A 20,069-nucleotide genomic window follows, 5' to 3' on the forward strand; every position below is an offset into this window, starting at 1 on the left:
AATGCCACCCCTGTGCCTCCACATAATGCCACCACTGTGTCCCCACATAATAATACCACCACTGTTCCTCCAAATAATAATGTCACCACTGTGCCACCACATAATGCCACCACTGTATCTCCACATAATAATGCCACCACTGTGCCTCCACATAATAATGTCACCACTGTGACCCCACATAATAATGCCACCACTGTGCCTCCACATAATAATGTCACCACTGTGACCCCACATAATAATGCCACCACTGTGTCCCCACATAATAATGTCACCACTGTGACCCCACATAATAATGCCACCACTGTGCCTCCACATAATAATGTCACCACTGTGCCTCCACATAATGCCACCACTGTGTCTCCACATAATAATGCCATCCCTGTGCCTCCACATAATGCCACCACTGTGTCCCCACATAATAATGTCACCACTGTGCCCCCACATAATAATACCACCACTGTGCCTCCACATAATGCCACCACTGTATCTCCACATAATAATGCCACCACTGTGCCCCCACATAATAATGCCACCACTGTGCCCTCACATAATAATGCCACCACTGTGCCCCCACATAATAATACCACCACTGTGCCTTCACATAATAATGTCACCACTGTGCCTCCACATAATGCCACCACTGTATCTCTACATAATAATGCCACCCCTGTGCCTCCGCATAATGCCACCACTGTGCCTCCCAGATAATGCCACCACTGTGTCCCCACATAATTATGTCACCACTGTGCCCCCACATAATAATGCCACCACTGTGCCTCCACATAATAATGTCACCACTGTGCCTCCACATAATGCCACCAGTGTATCTCCACATAATAATGCCACCCCTGTGCCTCCTACATAATGCCACCACTGTGCCTCCCACATAATGCCACCACTGTGCCCCCACATAATAAAATCACCACTGTGCCCCCACATAATAATACCACCACTGTGCCTTCACATAATGTCACCACTGTGCCACCACATAATGCCACCACTGTATCTCCACATAATAATGCCACCCCTGTGCCTCCACATAATGCCACCACTGTGTCCCCACATAATATTATCACCACTGTGCCCCCACATAATAATACCACCACTGTTCCTCCAAATAATAATGCCACCACTGTGCCTCCACATAATGCCACCACTGTGTCCCCACATAATAATGTCACCACTGTGACCCCACATAATAATGCAACCACTGAGCCTCCACATAATAATGTCACCACTGTGCCTCCACATAATGCCACCACTGTGTCTCCACATAATAATGCCACCCCTGTGCCCCTGTGCCTCCATATAATGCCACCACTGTGTCTCCACATAATAATGCCACCCCTGTGCCTCCACATAATGCCACCACTGTGTCCCCACATAATAATGTCACCACTGTGCCCCCACGTAATAATACCACCACTGTGCCTCCACATAATAATGTCACCACTGTGCCTCCACATAATGCCACCACTGTGTCTCCACATAATAATGCCACCCCTGTGCCTCCACATAATGCCACCACTGTGTCCCTACATAATAATGTCACCACTGTGCCCCCACATAATAATACCACCACTGTGCCTCCACATAATAATGTCACCACTGTGCCTCCACATAATGCCACCATTGTATCTCCACATAATAATGCCACCCCTGTGCCTCCACATAATGCCACCACTGTGCCTCCCACATAATAATGCAACCACTGTGCCCCCAAATAATAATGCCACCACTGTGCCCCCACATAATAATGTCAGCACTGTGCCTCCACATAATGCTACCACTGTGCCTCCACATAATAATGCCCCCACATGGTAATAATGTCACCACTGTGCCTCCAACATAATAATTTGGCCAGAATCCTACTCCACACTGATGAGGGGCAATACCCCGAAACAGCTGTCTGTGGATGGATACCTGGCCTTGGTATTTCCCTTGTCATATCTTTAAACTTGTCAAAAATTTGGATATTGACTAAAAGGGCCACTTAATATGGTGGTTATGGTGGTCTCCTAAAAAGAGCCACTCCTTGGCTAGGTCCTTCCCGGAGGGATATCTGGCTAGTTTCTGTGTCGAGACTCCTAACAGAGGCTCCACAGACTTTTTGATTCCCACATAATAATGTCACCACTGTGCCCCCACATAATAATGCCACTGCTGTTCACCCACATAATAATGTCACCACTGTGCCTCCACATAATGCCACCACTGTATCTCCACATAATAATGCCACCCCTGTGCCTCCCACATAATGCCACCACTGTGCCTCCCACATAATGCCACCACTGTGTCCCCACATAATAATGTCACCACTGTGCCCCCACATAATAATACCACCACTGTGCCTCCACATAATAATGTCACCACTGTGCCACCACATAATGCCACCACTGTATCTCCACATAATAATGCCACCCCTGTGCCTCCACATAATGCCACCACTGTGTCCCCACATAATAATACCACCACTGTTCCTCCAAATAATAATGTCACCACTGTGCCACCACATAATGCCACCACTGTATCTCCACATAATAATGCCACCACTGTGCCTCCACATAATAATGTCACCACTGTGACCCCACATAATAATGCCACCACTGTGCCTCCACATAATAATGTCACCACTGTGACCCCACATAATAATGCCACCACTGTGTCCCCACATAATAATGTCACCACTGTGACCCCACATAATAATGCCACCACTGTGCCTCCACATAATAATGTCACCACTGTGCCTCCACATAATGCCACCACTGTGTCTCCACATAATAATGCCATCCCTGTGCCTCCACATAATGCCACCACTGTGTCCCCACATAATAATGTCACCACTGTGCCCCCACATAATAATACCACCACTGTGCCTCCACATAATGCCACCACTGTATCTCCACATAATAATGCCACCACTGTGCCCCCACATAATAATGCCACCACTGTGCCCCCACATAATAATGCCACCACTGTGCCCCCACATAATAATACCACCACTGTGCCTTCACATAATAATGTCACCACTGTGCCTCCACATAATGCCACCACTGTATCTCTACATAATAATGCCACCCCTGTGCCTCCACATAATGCCACCACTGTGCCTCCCAAATAATGCCACCACTGTGTCCCCACATAATTATGTCACCACTGTGCCCCCACATAATAATACCACCACTGTGCCTCCACATAATAATGTCACCACTGTGCCTCCACATAATGCCACCAGTGTATCTCCACATAATAATGCCACCCCTGTGCCTCCTACATAATGCCACCACTGTGCCTCCCACATAATGCCACCACTGTGCCCCCACATAATAAAATCACCACTGTGCCCCCACATAATAATACCACCACTGTGCCTTCACATAATGTCACCACTGTGCCACCACATAATGCCACCACTGTATCTCCACATAATAATGCCACCCCTGTGCCTCCACATAATGCCACCACTGTGTCCCCACATAATATTATCACCACTGTGCCCCCACATAATAATACCACCACTGTTCCTCCAAATAATAATGCCACCACTGTGCCTCCACATAATGCCACCACTGTGTCCCCACATAATAATGTCACCACTGTGACCCCACATAATAATGCCACCACTGAGCCTCCACATAATAATGTCACCACTGTGCCTCCACATAATGCCACCACTGTGTCTCCACATAATAATGCCACCCCTGTGCCCCTGTGCCTCCATATAATGCCACCACTGTGTCTCCACATAATAATGCCACCCCTGTGCCTCCACATAATGCCACCACTGTGTCCCCACATAATAATGTCACCACTGTGCCCCCACGTAATAATACCACCACTGTGCCTCCACATAATAATGTCACCACTGTGCCTCCACATAATGCCACCACTGTGTCTCCACATAATAATGCCACCCCTGTGCCTCCACATAATGCCACCACTGTGTCCCTACATAATAATGTCACCACTGTGCCCCCACATAATAATACCACCACTGTGCCTCCACATAATAATGTCACCACTGTGCCTCCACATAATGCCACCATTGTATCTCCACATAATAATGCCACCCCTGTGCCTCCACATAATGCCACCACTGTGCCTCCCACATAATAATGCAACCACTGTGCCCCCAAATAATAATGCCACCACTGTGCCCCCACATAATAATGTCAGCACTGTGCCTCCACATAATGCTACCACTGTGCCTCCACATAATAATGCCCCCACATGGTAATAATGTCACCACTGTGCCTCCAACATAATAATTTGGCCAGAATCCTACTCCACACTGATGAGGGGCAATACCCCGAAACAGCTGTCTGTGGATGGATACCTGGCCTTGGTATTTCCCTTGTCATATCTTTAAACTTGTCAAAAATTTGGATATTGACTAAAAGGGCCACTTAATATGGTGGTTATGGTGGTCTCCTAAAAAGAGCCACTCCTTGGCTAGGTCCTTCCCGGAGGGATATCTGGCTAGTTTCTGTGTCGAGACTCCTAACAGAGGCTCCACAGACTTTTTGATTCCCACATAATAATGTCACCACTGTGCCCCCACATAATAATGCCACTGCTGTTCACCCACATAATAATGTCACCACTGTGCCTCCACATAATGCCACCACTGTGTCTCCACATAATAATGCCACCCCTGTGCCTCCATATAATGCCACCACTGTGTCTCCACATAATAATGCTATCCCTGTGCCTCCACATAATGCAACCACTGTGCCCCCACATAATAATGTCACCACTGTGCCCCCACATAATACCACCACTGTGCCTCCACATAATAATGTCACCACTGTGCCTCCACACAATGCCACCACTGTATCTCCACATAATAATGCCACCCCTGTGCCTCCACATAATGCCACCACTGTGCCTCCACATAATAATGTCACCACTGTGCCTCCACATAATGCCACCACTGTGTCTCCACATAATAATGCCACCCCTGTGCCTCCATATAATGCCACCACTGTGTCTCCACATAATAATGCCACCCCTGTGCCTCCACATAATGCCACCACTGTGTCCCCACATAATAATGTCACCACTGTGCCCCCACATAATAATACCACCACTGTGCATCCACATAATAATGTCACCACTGTGCCTCCACATAATGCCACCACTGTGTCTCCACATAATAATGCCACCCCTATGCCTCCACATAATGCCACCACTGTGTCCCCACATAATAATGTCACCACTGTGCCCCCACATAATACCACCACTGTGCCTCCATATAATAATGTCACCACTGTGCCTCCACATAATGCCACCACTGTATCTCCACATAATAATGCCACCCCTGTGCCTCCACATGCCACCACTGTGCCTCCCACATAATGCCACGACTGTGTCCCCACATAATAATGTCACCACTGTGCCCCCACATAATAATGTCACCACTGTGCCTCCACATAATAATGTCACCACTGTGCCTCCACATAATGCCACCACTGTATCTCCACATAATAATGCCACCCCTGTGCCTCCACATAATGCCACCACTGTGTCCCCACATAATAATACCACCACTGTGCCCCCACATAATAATACCACCACTGTGCCTCCACATAATAATGTCACCACTGTGCCTCCACATAATGCCACCACTGTGTCCCCACATAATAATGTCACCACTGTGCCTCCACATAATGCCACCACTGTGTCTCCACATAATAATGCCACCCCTGTGCCTCCATATAATGCCACCACTGTGTCTCCACATAATAATGCCATCCCTGTGCCTCCACATAATGCCACCACTGGGTCCCCACATAATAATGTCACCACTGTGCCCCCACATAATAATACCACCACTGTGCCTCCACATAATAATGTCACCACTGTGCCTCCACATAATGCCACCACTGTATCTCCACATAATAATGCCACCCTGTGTCTCCACATAATGCCACCACTGTGCCTCCACATAATAATGTCACCACTGTGCCTCCACATAATGCCACCACTGTGTCTCCACATAATAATGCCACCCCTGTGCCTCCATATGCCACCACTGTGTCTCCACATAATAATGCCACCCCTGTGCCTCCACATAATGCCACCACTGTGTCCCCACATAATAATGTCACCACTGTGCCCCCACATAATAATACCACCACTGTGCCTCCACATAATAATGTCACCACTGTGCCTCCACATAATACCACCACTGTGCCTCCACATAATAATGTCACCACTGTGCCTCCACATAATGCCACCACTGTGTCTCCACATAATAATGCCACCCCTGTGCCTCCACATAATGCCACCACTGTGTCCCCACATAATAATGTCACCACTGTGCCCCCACATAATAATACCACCACTGTGCCTCCACATAATAATGTCACCACTGTGCCTCCACATAATGCCACCACTGTATCTCCACATAATAATGCCACCCCTCTGCCTCCACATAATGCCACCACTGTGCCTCCCACATAATAATGCAACCACTGTGCCCCCAAATAATAATGCAACCACTGTACCCCCACATAATAATGTCAGCACTGTGCCTCCACATAATGCTACCACTGTGCCTCCACATAATAATGCCCCCACATGGTAATAATGTCACCACTGTGCCTCCAACATAATAATTTGGCCAGAATCCTACTCCACACTGATGAGGGGCAATACCCCGAAACAGCTGTCTGTGGATGGATATTTCTTGGTATTTCTTTTATCATATCTTTAAACTTGTCAAAAATTTGGATATTGACTAAAAGGGCCACTTAATATGGTGGTTATGGTGGTCTCCTAAAAAGAGCCACTCCTTGGCTAGGTCCTTCCCGGAGGGATATCTGGCTAGTTTCTGTGTCGAGACTCCTAACAGAGGCTCCACAGACTTTTTGATTCCCACATAATAATGTCACCACTATGCCCCCACATAATAATACCACCGCTGTTCCCCCACATAATAGTGCCACCACTGTGCCTCCACATAATGCCACCACTGTGCCTCCACATAATAATGTCACCACTGTGCCCCCACATAATAATATCACCACTGTGCCCCCACATAATACCACCACTGTGCCTCCACATAATAATGTCACCACTGTGCCTCCACATAATGCCACCACTGTACCTCCACATAATAATACCACCCCTGTGCCTCCACATAATGCCACCACTGTGCCTCCACATAATAATGTCACCACTGTGCCTCCACATAATGCCACCACTGTGTCTCCACATAATAATGCCACCTTTGTGCCTCCATATAATGCCACCACTGTGTCTCCACATAATAATGCCACCCCTGTGCCTCCACATAATGCCACCACTGTGTCCCCACATAATAATGTCACCACTGTGCCCCCACATAATAATACCACCACTGTGCCTCCACATAATAATGTCACCACTGTGCCTCCACATAATGCCACCACTGTATCTCCACATAATAATGCCACCCCTCTGCCTCCACATAATGCCACCACTGTGCCTCCCACATAATAATGCAACCACTGTGCCCCCAAATAATAATGCCACCACTGTACCCCCACATAATAATGTCAGCACTGTGCCTCCACATAATGCTACCACTGTGCCTCCACATAATAATGCCCCCACATGGTAATAATGTCACCACTGTGCCTCCAACATAATAATTTGGCCAGAATCCTACTCCACACTGATGAGGGGCAATACCCCGAAACAGCTGTCTGTGGATGGATATTTCTTGGTATTTCTTTTATCATATCTTTAAACTTGTCAAAAATTTGGATATTGACTAAAAGGGCCACTTAATATGGTGGTTATGGTGGTCTCCTAAAAAGAGCCACTCCTTGGCTAGGTCCTTCCCGGAGGGATATCTGGCTAGTTTCTGTGTCGAGACTCCTAACAGAGGCTCCACAGACTTTTTGATTCCCACATAATAATGTCACCACTATGCCCCCACATAATAATACCACCGCTGTTCCCCCACATAATAGTGCCACCACTGTGCCTCCACATAATGCCACCACTGTGCCTCCACATAATAATGTCACCACTGTGCCCCCACATAATAATATCACCACTGTGCCCCCACATAATACCACCACTGTGCCTCCACATAATAATGTCACCACTGTGCCTCCACATAATGCCACCACTGTACCTCCACATAATAATGCCACCCCTGTGCCTCCACATAATGCCACCACTGTGCCTCCACATAATAATGTCACCACTGTGCCTCCACATAATGCCACCACTGTGTCTCCACATAATAATGCCACCTTTGTGCCTCCATATAATGCCACCACTGTGTCTCCACATAATAATGCCACCCCTGTGCCTCCACATAATGCCACCACTGTGTCCCCACATAATAATGTCACCACTGTGCCCCCACATAATAATACCACCACTGTGCCTCCACATAATAATGTCACCACTGTGCCTCCATATAATGCCACCACTGTATCTCCACATAATAATGCCACCCCTGTGCCTCCACATAATGCCACCACTGTGCCTCCCACATAATGCCACCACTGTGTCCCCACATAATAATGTCACCACTGTGCCCCCACATAATAATACCACCACTGTGCCTCCACATAATAATGTCACCACTGTGCCTCCAGATAATGCCACCACTGTATCTCCACATAATAATGCCACCCCTGTACCTCCACATAATGCCACCACTGTTTCCCCACATAATAATGTCACCACTGTGCCCCCACATAATAATAATACCACCACTGTGCCTCCACATAATAATGTCACCACTGTGCCTCCACATAATGCCACCACTGTATCTCCACATAATAATGCCACCCCTGTGCCTCCACATAATGCCACCACTGTGTCCCCACATAATAATATCACCACTGTGCCCCCACATAATAATACCACCACTGTGCCTCCATATAATGCCACCACTGTGTCTCCACATAATAATGCCACCCCTGTGCCTCCATATAATGCCACCACTGTTTCCACATAATGCCATCCCTGTGTCTCCACATAATGCCACCACTGTGTCCCCACATAATAATGTCACCACTGTGCCCCCACATAATAATACCACCACTGTGCCTCCACATAATGCCACCACTGTATCTCCACATAATAATGCCACCCCTGTGCCTCCACATAATGTCACCACTGTGACTCCACATAATGCCACCACTGTGTCCCCACATAATAATGCCACCCCTGTGCCTCCACATAATGCCACCACTGTGTCCCCACATAATAATGTCACCACTGTGCCTCCACATAATGCCACCACTGTGTCTCCACATAATAATGCCACCCCTGTGCCTCCACATAATGCCACCACTGTGTCCCCACATAATAATATCACCACTGTGCCCCCACATAATAATACCACCACTGTGCCTCCACATAATAATGTCACCACTGTGCCTCCACATAATGCCACCACTGTGTCTCCACATAATAATGCCACCCCTGTGCCTCCATATAATGCCACCACTGTGTCTCCACATAATAATGCCATCCCTGTGCCTCCACATAATGCCACCACTGTGTCCCCACATAATAATGTCACCACTGTGCCCCCACATAATAATACCACCACTGTGTCTCCACATAATAATGCCACCCCTGTGCCTCCACATAATGCCACCACTGTGTCCCCACATAATAATGTCACCACTGTGCCCCCACATAATAATACCACCACTGTGCCTCCACATAATAATGTCACCACTGTGCCTCCACATAATGCCACCACTGTGTCTCCACATAATAATGCCACCCCTGTGCCTCCACATAATGCCACCACTGTGTCCCCACATAATATCACCACTGTGCCCCCACATAATAATACCACCACTGTGCCTCCACATAATAATGTCACCACTGTGCCTCCACATAATGCCACCACTGTGTCTCCACATAATAATGCCACCCCTGTGCCTCCATATAATGCCACAACTGTGTCTCCACATAATAATGCCATCCCTGTGCCTCCACATAATGCCACCACTGTGTCCCCACATAATAATGTCACCACTGTGCCCCCACATAATAATACCACCACTGTGCCTCCACATAATAATGTCACCACTGTGCCTCCACATAATGCCACCACTGTGTCTCCACATAATAATGCCACCCCTGTGCCTCCACATAATGCCACCACTGTGTCCCCACATAATATCACCACTGTGCCCCCACATAATAATACCACCACTGTGCCTCCACATAATAATGTCACCACTGTGCCTCCACATAATGCCACCACTGTGTCTCCACATAATAATGCCACCCCTGTGCCTCCACATAATGACACCACTGTGTCCCCACATAATAATGTCACCACTGTGCCCCCACATAATAATACCACCAATGTGCCTCCACATAATAATGTCACCACTGTGCCTCCACATGCCACCACTGTGTCTCCACATAATAATGCCACCCCTGTGCCTTCACATAATGCCACCCCTGTGCCTCCCACATAATAATGCAACCACTGTGCCCCCAAATAATAATGCCACCACTGTGCCCCCACATAATAATGTCAGCACTGTGCCTCCACATAATGCTACCACTGTGCCTCCACATAATAATGCTCCCACATGGTAATAATGTCACCATTGTGCCTCCAACATAATAATTTGGCCAGAATCCTACTCCACACTGATTAGGGGCAATACCCCGAAACAGCTGTCTGTGGATGGATAACTGGCCTTGGTATTTCTTTTATCATATCTTTAAACTTGTCAAAAATTTGGATATTGACTAAAAGGGCCACTTAATATGGTGGTTATGGTGGTCTCCTAAAAAGAGCCACTCCTTGGCTAGGTCCTTCCCGGAGGGATATCTGGCTAGTTTCTGTGTCGAGACTCCTAACAGAGGCTCCACAGGCTTTTTGATTCCCACATAATATCACCACTATGCCACCACATAATAATACCACCGCTGTTCCCCCACATAATAGTGCCACCACTGTGCCTCCACATAATAATGTCACCACTGTGCCTCCACATAATAATGTCACCACTGTGCCCCCACATAATAATGTCACCACTGTGCCCCCACATAATAATGTCACCACTGTACCTCCATATCATAATGTCACCACTGTGCCCCCACATAATCATGTCTCATGTCACCACTGTGCCCCCACATAATAATGCCACCACTGTGCCCTTTACATGGTAAAATGCCTCATTTGTGCCCTTTAAATAAATGGTAACATTTCCCCCTTGAAAATATTAAAGACCTGTGTAAGTGCCCTAGAAAAGTGCCCACATATTGCTCCTAGAAAGTAATAATAACGCTACTGTGCCTTTGACGGTCACAATACCCTGAAGTGCCCCTATAACCATAATGGTTCTTTATACAAATACATAATGGCAGCACTGACTCTCTTAGGGTCAGTGCCATTGAGGATGTCAATGTTTCTAGAATGGGGGGTGATCGCACTAGAGCCCTTCATATTAAGGAAACAAAATGGATTTTTGTATTGAACACGAGAGCACCTTCTGATATGAATTTAAAGAACAAGTTAAATAATATTTTTTGAGGGAATGCCTTTTTTTTCCTCTCTTTGGCACTTTTTAACCCCTCATTAACCCCTTGTATGCTGTGTATCTAAATTACATTATGTTAATTACCCTGTTCAGATTTGTCTTGTTAGTGCTATATCTAGTTGTTCCTCTTTTTGACACACTGACACACTGATTAATTGTTCCCACAGCAGCCCCACATTGTATAATGGCTTCAATAGTGTCCTCACAGGGCCCCCAAAGTAGTTCCCACAGTATATGACAGCCCCCATATTAGCTCCTATACAGTATAAAGGGCCCCCATTAGCTCTCACACTGTATAACGACCCCTAGATTAGCTTCCACACTGTATAAAGGCTCCTCACACTCTATAAGTACCCCTCACACCAGTGGCATAAGCATACCTCCCAACTTTTGAAGAAAGGAAAGAGGGACAGAGTCTGCGGCAGCGCCTGCGGCAATTTTTGCCCTAGCCACACCCATTTGTCAGAAGGGTCATTAAGCAGATGCCCCGGACTGTTCATTCATAGTCATAGCAGCCAGAATTTCTTATATTTCTATGTGTCACTATATGACATGTTGCTTATTTGTCTATTTGCCTATAAAGCCGTGTTCACACGTTGCATAAATTCTGTTTCTGGTTGTTTCTGCCGCTGTCCGCACCAAACTACACAATAACGCCGCTGAACTGTGCGGATTTGGCGTTTTTTCTTTCTTTAAAGCTTCAGGATTCACATCTACACCAAACATGTATCAAATAGGAGGGACAATGCATAAAAAATATTGCAGACATGCAATAATCAGAGAAGATTGTTATTGTGCTCGTGGTGCGGACACCTGCAGAAAAAATGCAGCATTTACGCTACGTGTGAACACTGCCTCAGCAATACATTTTTATTACATTTTTTATGGGTTTTAATAATTTTTAGTTTTTACGCCATTTACCGATCCCCATAAATAATCTGATTGCTGTGTTGTTCGTGTCGTTACGATTACAGGGACATCAAATATGTCCATGTTATTTGCTGATTTGTGATGTTTATTATTTTATGAAAAAAAAATTAATAAAATTACATTATTCTATTTTTTTATTATTTTTAGTAATTTTATTAGAAGAAAAAAAAATCTCTTTTCCACTCCCTGTAGAATACAGAACATAAAGACGCTGCTTTATACAACGGAGTTCTATGTCCTGTGTGAGAGTCTGTATTGTAGGTCCATATATGTAAAATCCTCCATTATACCTTGTTATTCCTAGTGGCTCAACAGCTTAGATCAGCTAGGAAAGCTTGGAGGTTGCTGATCATGTGTTTGAAAGTTGCTGGTTTGAGCACAAGGTGGTGAAAATAAAAAAAAAAATTAGTATCTTTTTCCCTCATTTCTTTATAATAGTTTTATGGGAACAAATGAATCTGACTCTTTCCTTCACCTACAAAGAGATGCAGTATCTATCTATCTATCTATCTATCTATCTATCTATCTATCCCTCTATCTATTATATATTTATCATTTATCTATCCATCTGTGCCGCCCCCTTGCCAGCAGCCGGTGCTGCTCGAATCCGGATCTACGGTGCGGCTCGAGGGGTTCTCCGGACCCGGCGGTCGCGCGGACACTCCGAATAAAAGGGGGCGTATTTATACAAAATTGGTTGTAAAATGCCTGTGACGCCACCCACGGTGTGTGGTGAGATGCAGCACCACCGCTGCCGTTGCGGGGCTCCCGGGGATGTTGGGCTGGCAGCTGGATGTTAATCCCTCCATGGGTAGGGATGGATGTCCCGAGCTAAGTGTCTCTATGCTGAGGATAGTGACTGCAGGGGCCGGCGCACCCGGCCAGGCTGGGGATGTTACGGTCGAATAAAGCACACAAGTCCTGTGGTAAACCAAGGTGATGGTGGCCGGCTGCCGCAGACGGGTGTATCTGATCCCACACCCAAGTTGGTAGTCAAAGTCTCTCTCCTCTGCACTCAGTGTATTGTAGGTAGGACTTCCCGGTCTGAAACGCGGGAGTCCGCTCCCAGTCCTTTGGTTGTGGGTCATGCCCATCTGACGCTGACCCGTTGGATCTACAGACCCTGGCGGTGGCCCTATCCCTCTCTGTGGGTGGTTGTCTACTTTTCGGGACTTAGGTTGAGACAGGACCTAAAATCCTGCCCTCAATTGGTTAATTAGTGTTAGGACCAGGAGGACGGGTAGGCCCAGGAGGTGGATCCACTGGACTGAGCACCCCACAGAGGGCAAGGTGCCCGGTAGCCGGAGCACTACGGGTAGCAGGACAGTCCGTTCAGAGGAGTGGCGTAAAGAAGTCCCTGGGACCACGGAGTCTCTGAAGGTAGTCCGAGTGACGGAGCTCATGTTCGGAGGCCGGGATGATGTCAGGCAGAGTCCGGAACTAGCTGAGCGAGGAGGTCGGTCACCACACGGATCCAGGGATCGGAGACGGTAGGGACTGACGAGATGGCGGACAGTCACCGTTCGGGATTCTGGAACCGTCAGGACCGGTTGGCGAGACAGGAGCGGCTCTACAAGAGAGATAGGTGAGTACGGGACAAGGCACAGGGGGACCTGACTCCTAGCTTAGCAAACACGAAGAACAGGCCCCGCCCACTTGGAAAGGAACCCCCTATATACCCTGTACCTGAGTCTTCAATATCCTGTTGGAGGACGCTGGCCCTTTAAGAGAGGGTCAATGACCGCGCGCGCGCCCTAACGCGCATGCGTGAGGCCCGGGTGCCAGAAGCCAGAGCAGGAAGCGGTGCACAGGAGGCAGGAGTGCCGGGCTGGCTCAGCGTCGCCGACGGGCACCTGGGAGCGGGGACCGGGTTGCCTGGAGGACGCAGGTGAGGGAGCATGGAGGCTGTGGAGCGGGGGGACCGGGGAGCGTGGCACGGGAGTGGGGAAGCGTGGCAGGGGAGCCGGGGAGCGTGACACGGGAGCGGGGAGCGTGGCAGGGGAGTCGGGGAGCGTGGCAGGGGAGCCGGGGAGCGTGGCATGGGAGCTGGGGAGCGTGACAGTACCCCCTCCCCCACGCCCCCCTCCCCGCAACCGGGACAGGAAGGCACGTATCAGGGGAGTACCCACATTCTCCCGGGGTTCCCAGGACCTATCCTCAGGACCAGTGGCGTAACTACCGCGGTCGCAGCGGTCACGATCGCGACCGGGCCCGGGAGGTTAGGGGCCCGGCGGCCGCCAGGCAGATCAGCAGCCAGCTCCTGTCAGTGTGAGAGGAGCTGCGCTGATCTGTCACAGACCTCGCGGCCGCTATTTGACCCGCTGCCGCCGCCGACACCGGGCCCCCCTGCCTGATGTCAGCGGCTGCGGCGTCTCCCCCATCACCGCGCACAGTAATGATGAAGCATAGCGCGGCCAGTGCCGCATCACCATTCTCCTCCTGTGCGATGACGTCACTCCCGAGCGACTGCTGTGCTGAGTGCACAGAGTGCAGGACAGGAGGACGCCGACCGCAGCACCGGGAGAACGAGCAGTGGGGAGGACAGCAGCGGTGGAAGGAAGAGAGAAGGTGAGTACTTGGGTTTTTTTTAATATAAGTGAGTAAACGGTGGCCAGAGGCTTGGGAAGGCAGTTCTGGGGAAGCTGCATTATTGTACATGGAAGCCTGGAGAGGCTGCTTTATATATGGAGGTCTGAGGAGGCTGCATTATATGTGGAGGTCTGGGGTAGCTGCATTATTATACATGGAGGCCTGGAGAGGCTGCTTTATACATGGAGGTCTGAGGAGGCTGCATTATATATGGAGGCCTGGAGAGGCTGCTTTATACATGGAGGTCTGAGGAGGCTGCATTATATATGGTAACCTGGAGAGGCTGCTTTATACATGGAGGCCTGTAGAGGCTGCTTTATACATGGAGGCCTGTAGAGGCTGCTTTATACATGGAGGTCTGGGGAGGCTGCATTATATATGGAGGTCTGGGGTGGCTGCATTATTATACATGGAGGCCTGGAGATACTGCATTATACATGGAGGCCTGAGGAGGCTGGGTGCATTGTTATACATGGAGGCCTGGAGAGGCTGGCTGCTATATTATACATGGAGGCCTGAGGAGGCTGGGTGCATTGTTATACATGGAGGTGGGTGGTCTGGAGAGAATGGGTGCTATATTATACATGGAGGCCTGAGGAGGCTGGGTGCATTGTTATACATGGAGGCCTGGAGAAGCTGGCTGCTACATTATACATGGAGGCCTGAGGAGGCTGGCTGCATTATTATACATGGAGGCCTGGAGAGGCTGGCTGCATTATTATATATGGAGGTCTGGGAGGGCTGCATAATGCAAAATGAAGGACACCTTATACATGGAATATAGGGGTGCCTTATGCATGGAGGAGTATGGGGCTACATAATGCAATATGAAGTTTTATGGGGTTGCGTTATAATACATATAGGACTATGGGGGCTACATTATAATATATGGAGGACTATGGAGGCTACCTTATACATGGACTATGGGGGTGCATTATAAAACATTGGGGACTATGTGGTGCAGTATAATATATGGAGAACTATGGGGTGAATTATAATATATGGAGAACTATGAGAAATTCATTATAATAATTGGAGGGCTACTTTATACAAGGAGGACTATAGGGCTGCATTATAATATATGGAGGCCTATGTGGTGCAGTATAATACATGGAGAACTATGGGGTGAAATATAATACATAGAGAACTATGAGAAATTCAAGATAATAATTGAAGGGCTACTTTATACATGGAGGATTATTGGGGTGCATTATAATATATGGAGGACTATGTGGTGCAGTATTATATATTGAGTACTATGGGGTGAATTATAATGCATGGAGAACTATGGGAAATGCATTATAATACATGGAGGACTATGGAAGTGTATTCTAATATATGAAGGGTTATGTGGGACCCTTTATACTATTTGGAAGGCTATGTGGGTGCCATTATTGTATTTGGAGAACTATATACAAGGGGGGACAAAGATACAAGCAGGGGATGGGAACGTTTTGTGCTGAGGGAAAAAGGCTCTTTTCCCTCAGCACCCAGCTTTCCCATGCTCTGCTATACATCTTCTCTCAGCACCCAGCTTTCCCATGCTCTGCTATACATCATGTCTCAGCACCCAATGGGAAAGCTGGGTGCTGAGGGAAAGATGTATAGCAGAGCATGGGGAAGCAGTGTGCCGAGGACAAGATGGATATCAGAAAATAGGAAAGCTGGGTGCTGATTGAGGGATTTCAGATCATGGGAAATCTGGGTGCTGTGGGTAAGAGCCAAGTGTCAGCATCATTATCCTGTACCCCGAGTGTCAGTGTCATTATCCTGTACCCTAAATGTCGATGTACGTGGAGGGGGGGCCCAGGTCTGAACTTTGCACCGGGGCCCATCAAACTCTAGGTACGCCCCTGCTCAGGACCATACCCTGCCCAGTCCACCAGGAAGAACTGTCGGCCCCGCACGGTCTTCATGGCCACGATATCCCTTACCGCATAGATGTCATCGTCAGCAATAGGAGGAGGAGAACTGGCATCAGCGGAGATGGGACCAAGGACAACCGGCTTGAGCAGGGAGACGTGAAAGGAGTTGGGTATCCTCATCGTGGCCGGGAGCTGCAGCTTGTAGGAGACCTCATTGATCTTGCCGATGACTTTAAACAGCCCGATGTATCGAGGACCCAGCTTGTACGATGGTAGCTTCAATCGGACATATTTAGAAGCAAGCCAGACCAGATCTCCAGGAGAGAAACACGGAGGATCCAGACGCCTCTTGTCCGCATGTCTCTTCATCCGCAGGGAAGCACGTCCAAGGGACGTCTTGACAGAGTCCCAAATTGTTGAAAAGTCACGGACTACGGTATCAGCAGCAGGGACATCCGAGAAAGAAGATACTGGTAACGGGACGGAAGGCTGAAGTCCGTAAACGACATAGAAGGGAGAGCTGGAGGAGGACTCACTGACGTGATGGTTATGGGAGAATTCAGCCCAAGGAAGGAGCGTGGACCAATCGTCGTGATGGGTGTTAACGTAGTGACACAAGAAGGAGGTCAGGATCTGATTGACTCGTTCCACTTGGCCATTCGACTGAGGGTGGTAGGCTGAAGAAAAGTCCAGAGCCACTCCCAGATGTTTGCAGAGAGCCCTCCAGAGGCGCGAGGTAAACTGAGTTCCTCTGTCGGACACAATGTGTGATGGAAAGCCATGCAACCGGAAGATGTGCTGTATGTAGGCGTCAGCGAGTTCCTGGGCAGAGGGCAGTCCAGCCATAGGGACGAAATGAGCCATTTTGGAGAACCGATCCACCACGACCCATATGACTGTGTGTCCGGCGGACAAGGGCAAGTCTGTAATAAAGTCCATTGCAATGTTTTTCCACGGAAAGGAGGGAATTGGCAGCAGCAGAAGGCGACCATATGGCAGGTGTTTGGGCGTCTTGTTCTGGGCACAAGAGGAGCAGGCTGAGACAAAAGACGCGACGTCCGTGCGAAGGGATGGCCACCAGTAGTGACGTACAATTGTACTCCATGTTCTCTTCTGACCAGCATGGCCGGCTATTTTCGAGGCATGGCCCCAATGCAACACTTTTTGTCTGTCAGTCTCAGAGACATAGGTCTTCCTGGGCGGTATCTGGGCCAGAGTGACAGGGGCCACCGGAATGATTTTACTTGGGCAGATGATGGGCTGGGATGTCTCCTCCTCCTGTTCCATGGGCACGAATGACCTGGACAAGGCATCTGCTCGCACATTCTTATCCGTGGGCCGAAAATGGAGCTGAAAATCGAACCTGGCAAAGAACAAGGACCACCTGGCTTGTCGTGGGTTCAGTCGCTGAGCAGACCGCAGGTATTCCAGGTTCTTGTGGTCCGTGTAAATGATCACAGGGTACACTGCTCCCTCCAGAAGGTAGCGCCATTCCTCCAGAGCCAGTTTGACTGCTAATAGCTCTCGGTCACCGATGGTGTAGTTGCGTTCAGGCGCTGAGAAGCTCTTGGAGTAGAAACCGCAAGTAGCCATCTTCCCGGAGGAGGACGTCTGCATGAGCACTGCTCCGGCTCCAGAGGAGGAGGCATCCACCTCCAAGGTGAACTGTCGGTTTAACTCAGGACGGTGGAGCACAGGAGAGGAAGCAAATGCCTGTTTCAGGGAGCCAAACGCGGCGTCGGCCGCAGGTGGACCAGTCCTTTGGATTAGCCCCCTTCTTGGTCAAGGCGGAGAGAGGCGCAGTCAGGGCAGAGAAGTGAGGGATGAACTGACGGTAATAGTTGGCAAATCCAAGAAACCGTTGAATTGCCTTCAGTCCGGAAGGAGAGGGCCAGTTGAGAATGGAAGAGACCTTCTCTGGGTCCATCTGCAGGCCGGTATCGGAGATTATGTAACCCAGGAAGGGAAGAGAAGACTGCTCGAAGACACACTTCTCGTACTTGGCGTACAGACGATTCTCTCTCAGTCTTTGTAGTACCAGCTGCACGTTCTCTCTGTGGGTCTGGAGGTCCGGAGAGGAAGACCAGGATGTCATCCAGATATACCACCACACAGACGTAGAGAAGGTCCCGGAACACCGTCGTTCACCAATTCTTGAAAGACTGCTGGTGCGTTACACTGGCCGAAGGGCATCCACACAATACTCGTAGTGCCCATCGTGAGTATTGAATGCGGTCTTCCATTCATCCCCAGAGTGGATGCGGACCAGGTTGTAGGGCACCCCGAAGATCCAACTTGGTAAACACACGAGCTCCTCTAAGCCGATCAAACAATTCGGGGATGAGCGGCAGGGGGTATTTATTTTTACCGGTGATTGGTTCAATCCCCGGTAGTCAATGCATGGGCGCAGGTCGCCCTCTTTCTTCTTAATGAAGAAGAAGCCTGCTGCCAGCAGGAGAGGAGGATCTCCGGATGAATCCCCTTGCCAGGTTCTCAGTGATATAGGCAGACATGGCTCTTGTTTCAGCAGGGGACAAAGGATATATCCGTCCTCGAGGTGGTGTAGTTCCCGGTAGTAGGTCGATGGCACAGTCGTAAGGACGATGTGGCGGCAGTACCTCTGACTCCTTTTTATCAAAGACGGTCCGCGAAGGACCAATAGGCCGAAGGCAGTCCTGGTAGGGACTCCGGGACCGGAGGTCGTCGGATGGGCTGTATAGACTTCAAGCAGTTCTCGTGGCAAGAGGAGCCCCATTGGGTAATTTCACCAGTACGCCAGCTGACCGACGGTTCGTGTGTCCGTAACCAGGGGAGTCCCAGCAGGATTTGATGAGACGTGTGGGAGACGTAGAGAGTGATGTTCTCGATGTGCAGGGCACCGATACGTAGTTCTACTGGCTTGGTGATCCACGAGATGGTGTCAGAGAGGGGTCCTCCATCTACATGAGGCAATCACAAGGGTTTGTCGAGTGGAGTAACCGGCACCTGGTACTTGTCCACCGTGGCCTGCTGGATGCTGCTGGATGAAATTGCCTGCTGCCCCGGAATCGAGGTACGCCTCGGCCGTGAACCGCGTCTCTCCCGTTGTCACTTGAACAGTCCACGTAACCGTGTCTGAGAGAGTCCCAGCACCTAGGGTGGCCTCTCCTACCAACCC

This window comes from Anomaloglossus baeobatrachus, chromosome 7, assembly GCF_048569485.1.
Source record: "Anomaloglossus baeobatrachus isolate aAnoBae1 chromosome 7, aAnoBae1.hap1, whole genome shotgun sequence".
In the NCBI taxonomy this organism is placed as follows: domain Eukaryota; kingdom Metazoa; phylum Chordata; class Amphibia; order Anura; family Aromobatidae; genus Anomaloglossus; species Anomaloglossus baeobatrachus.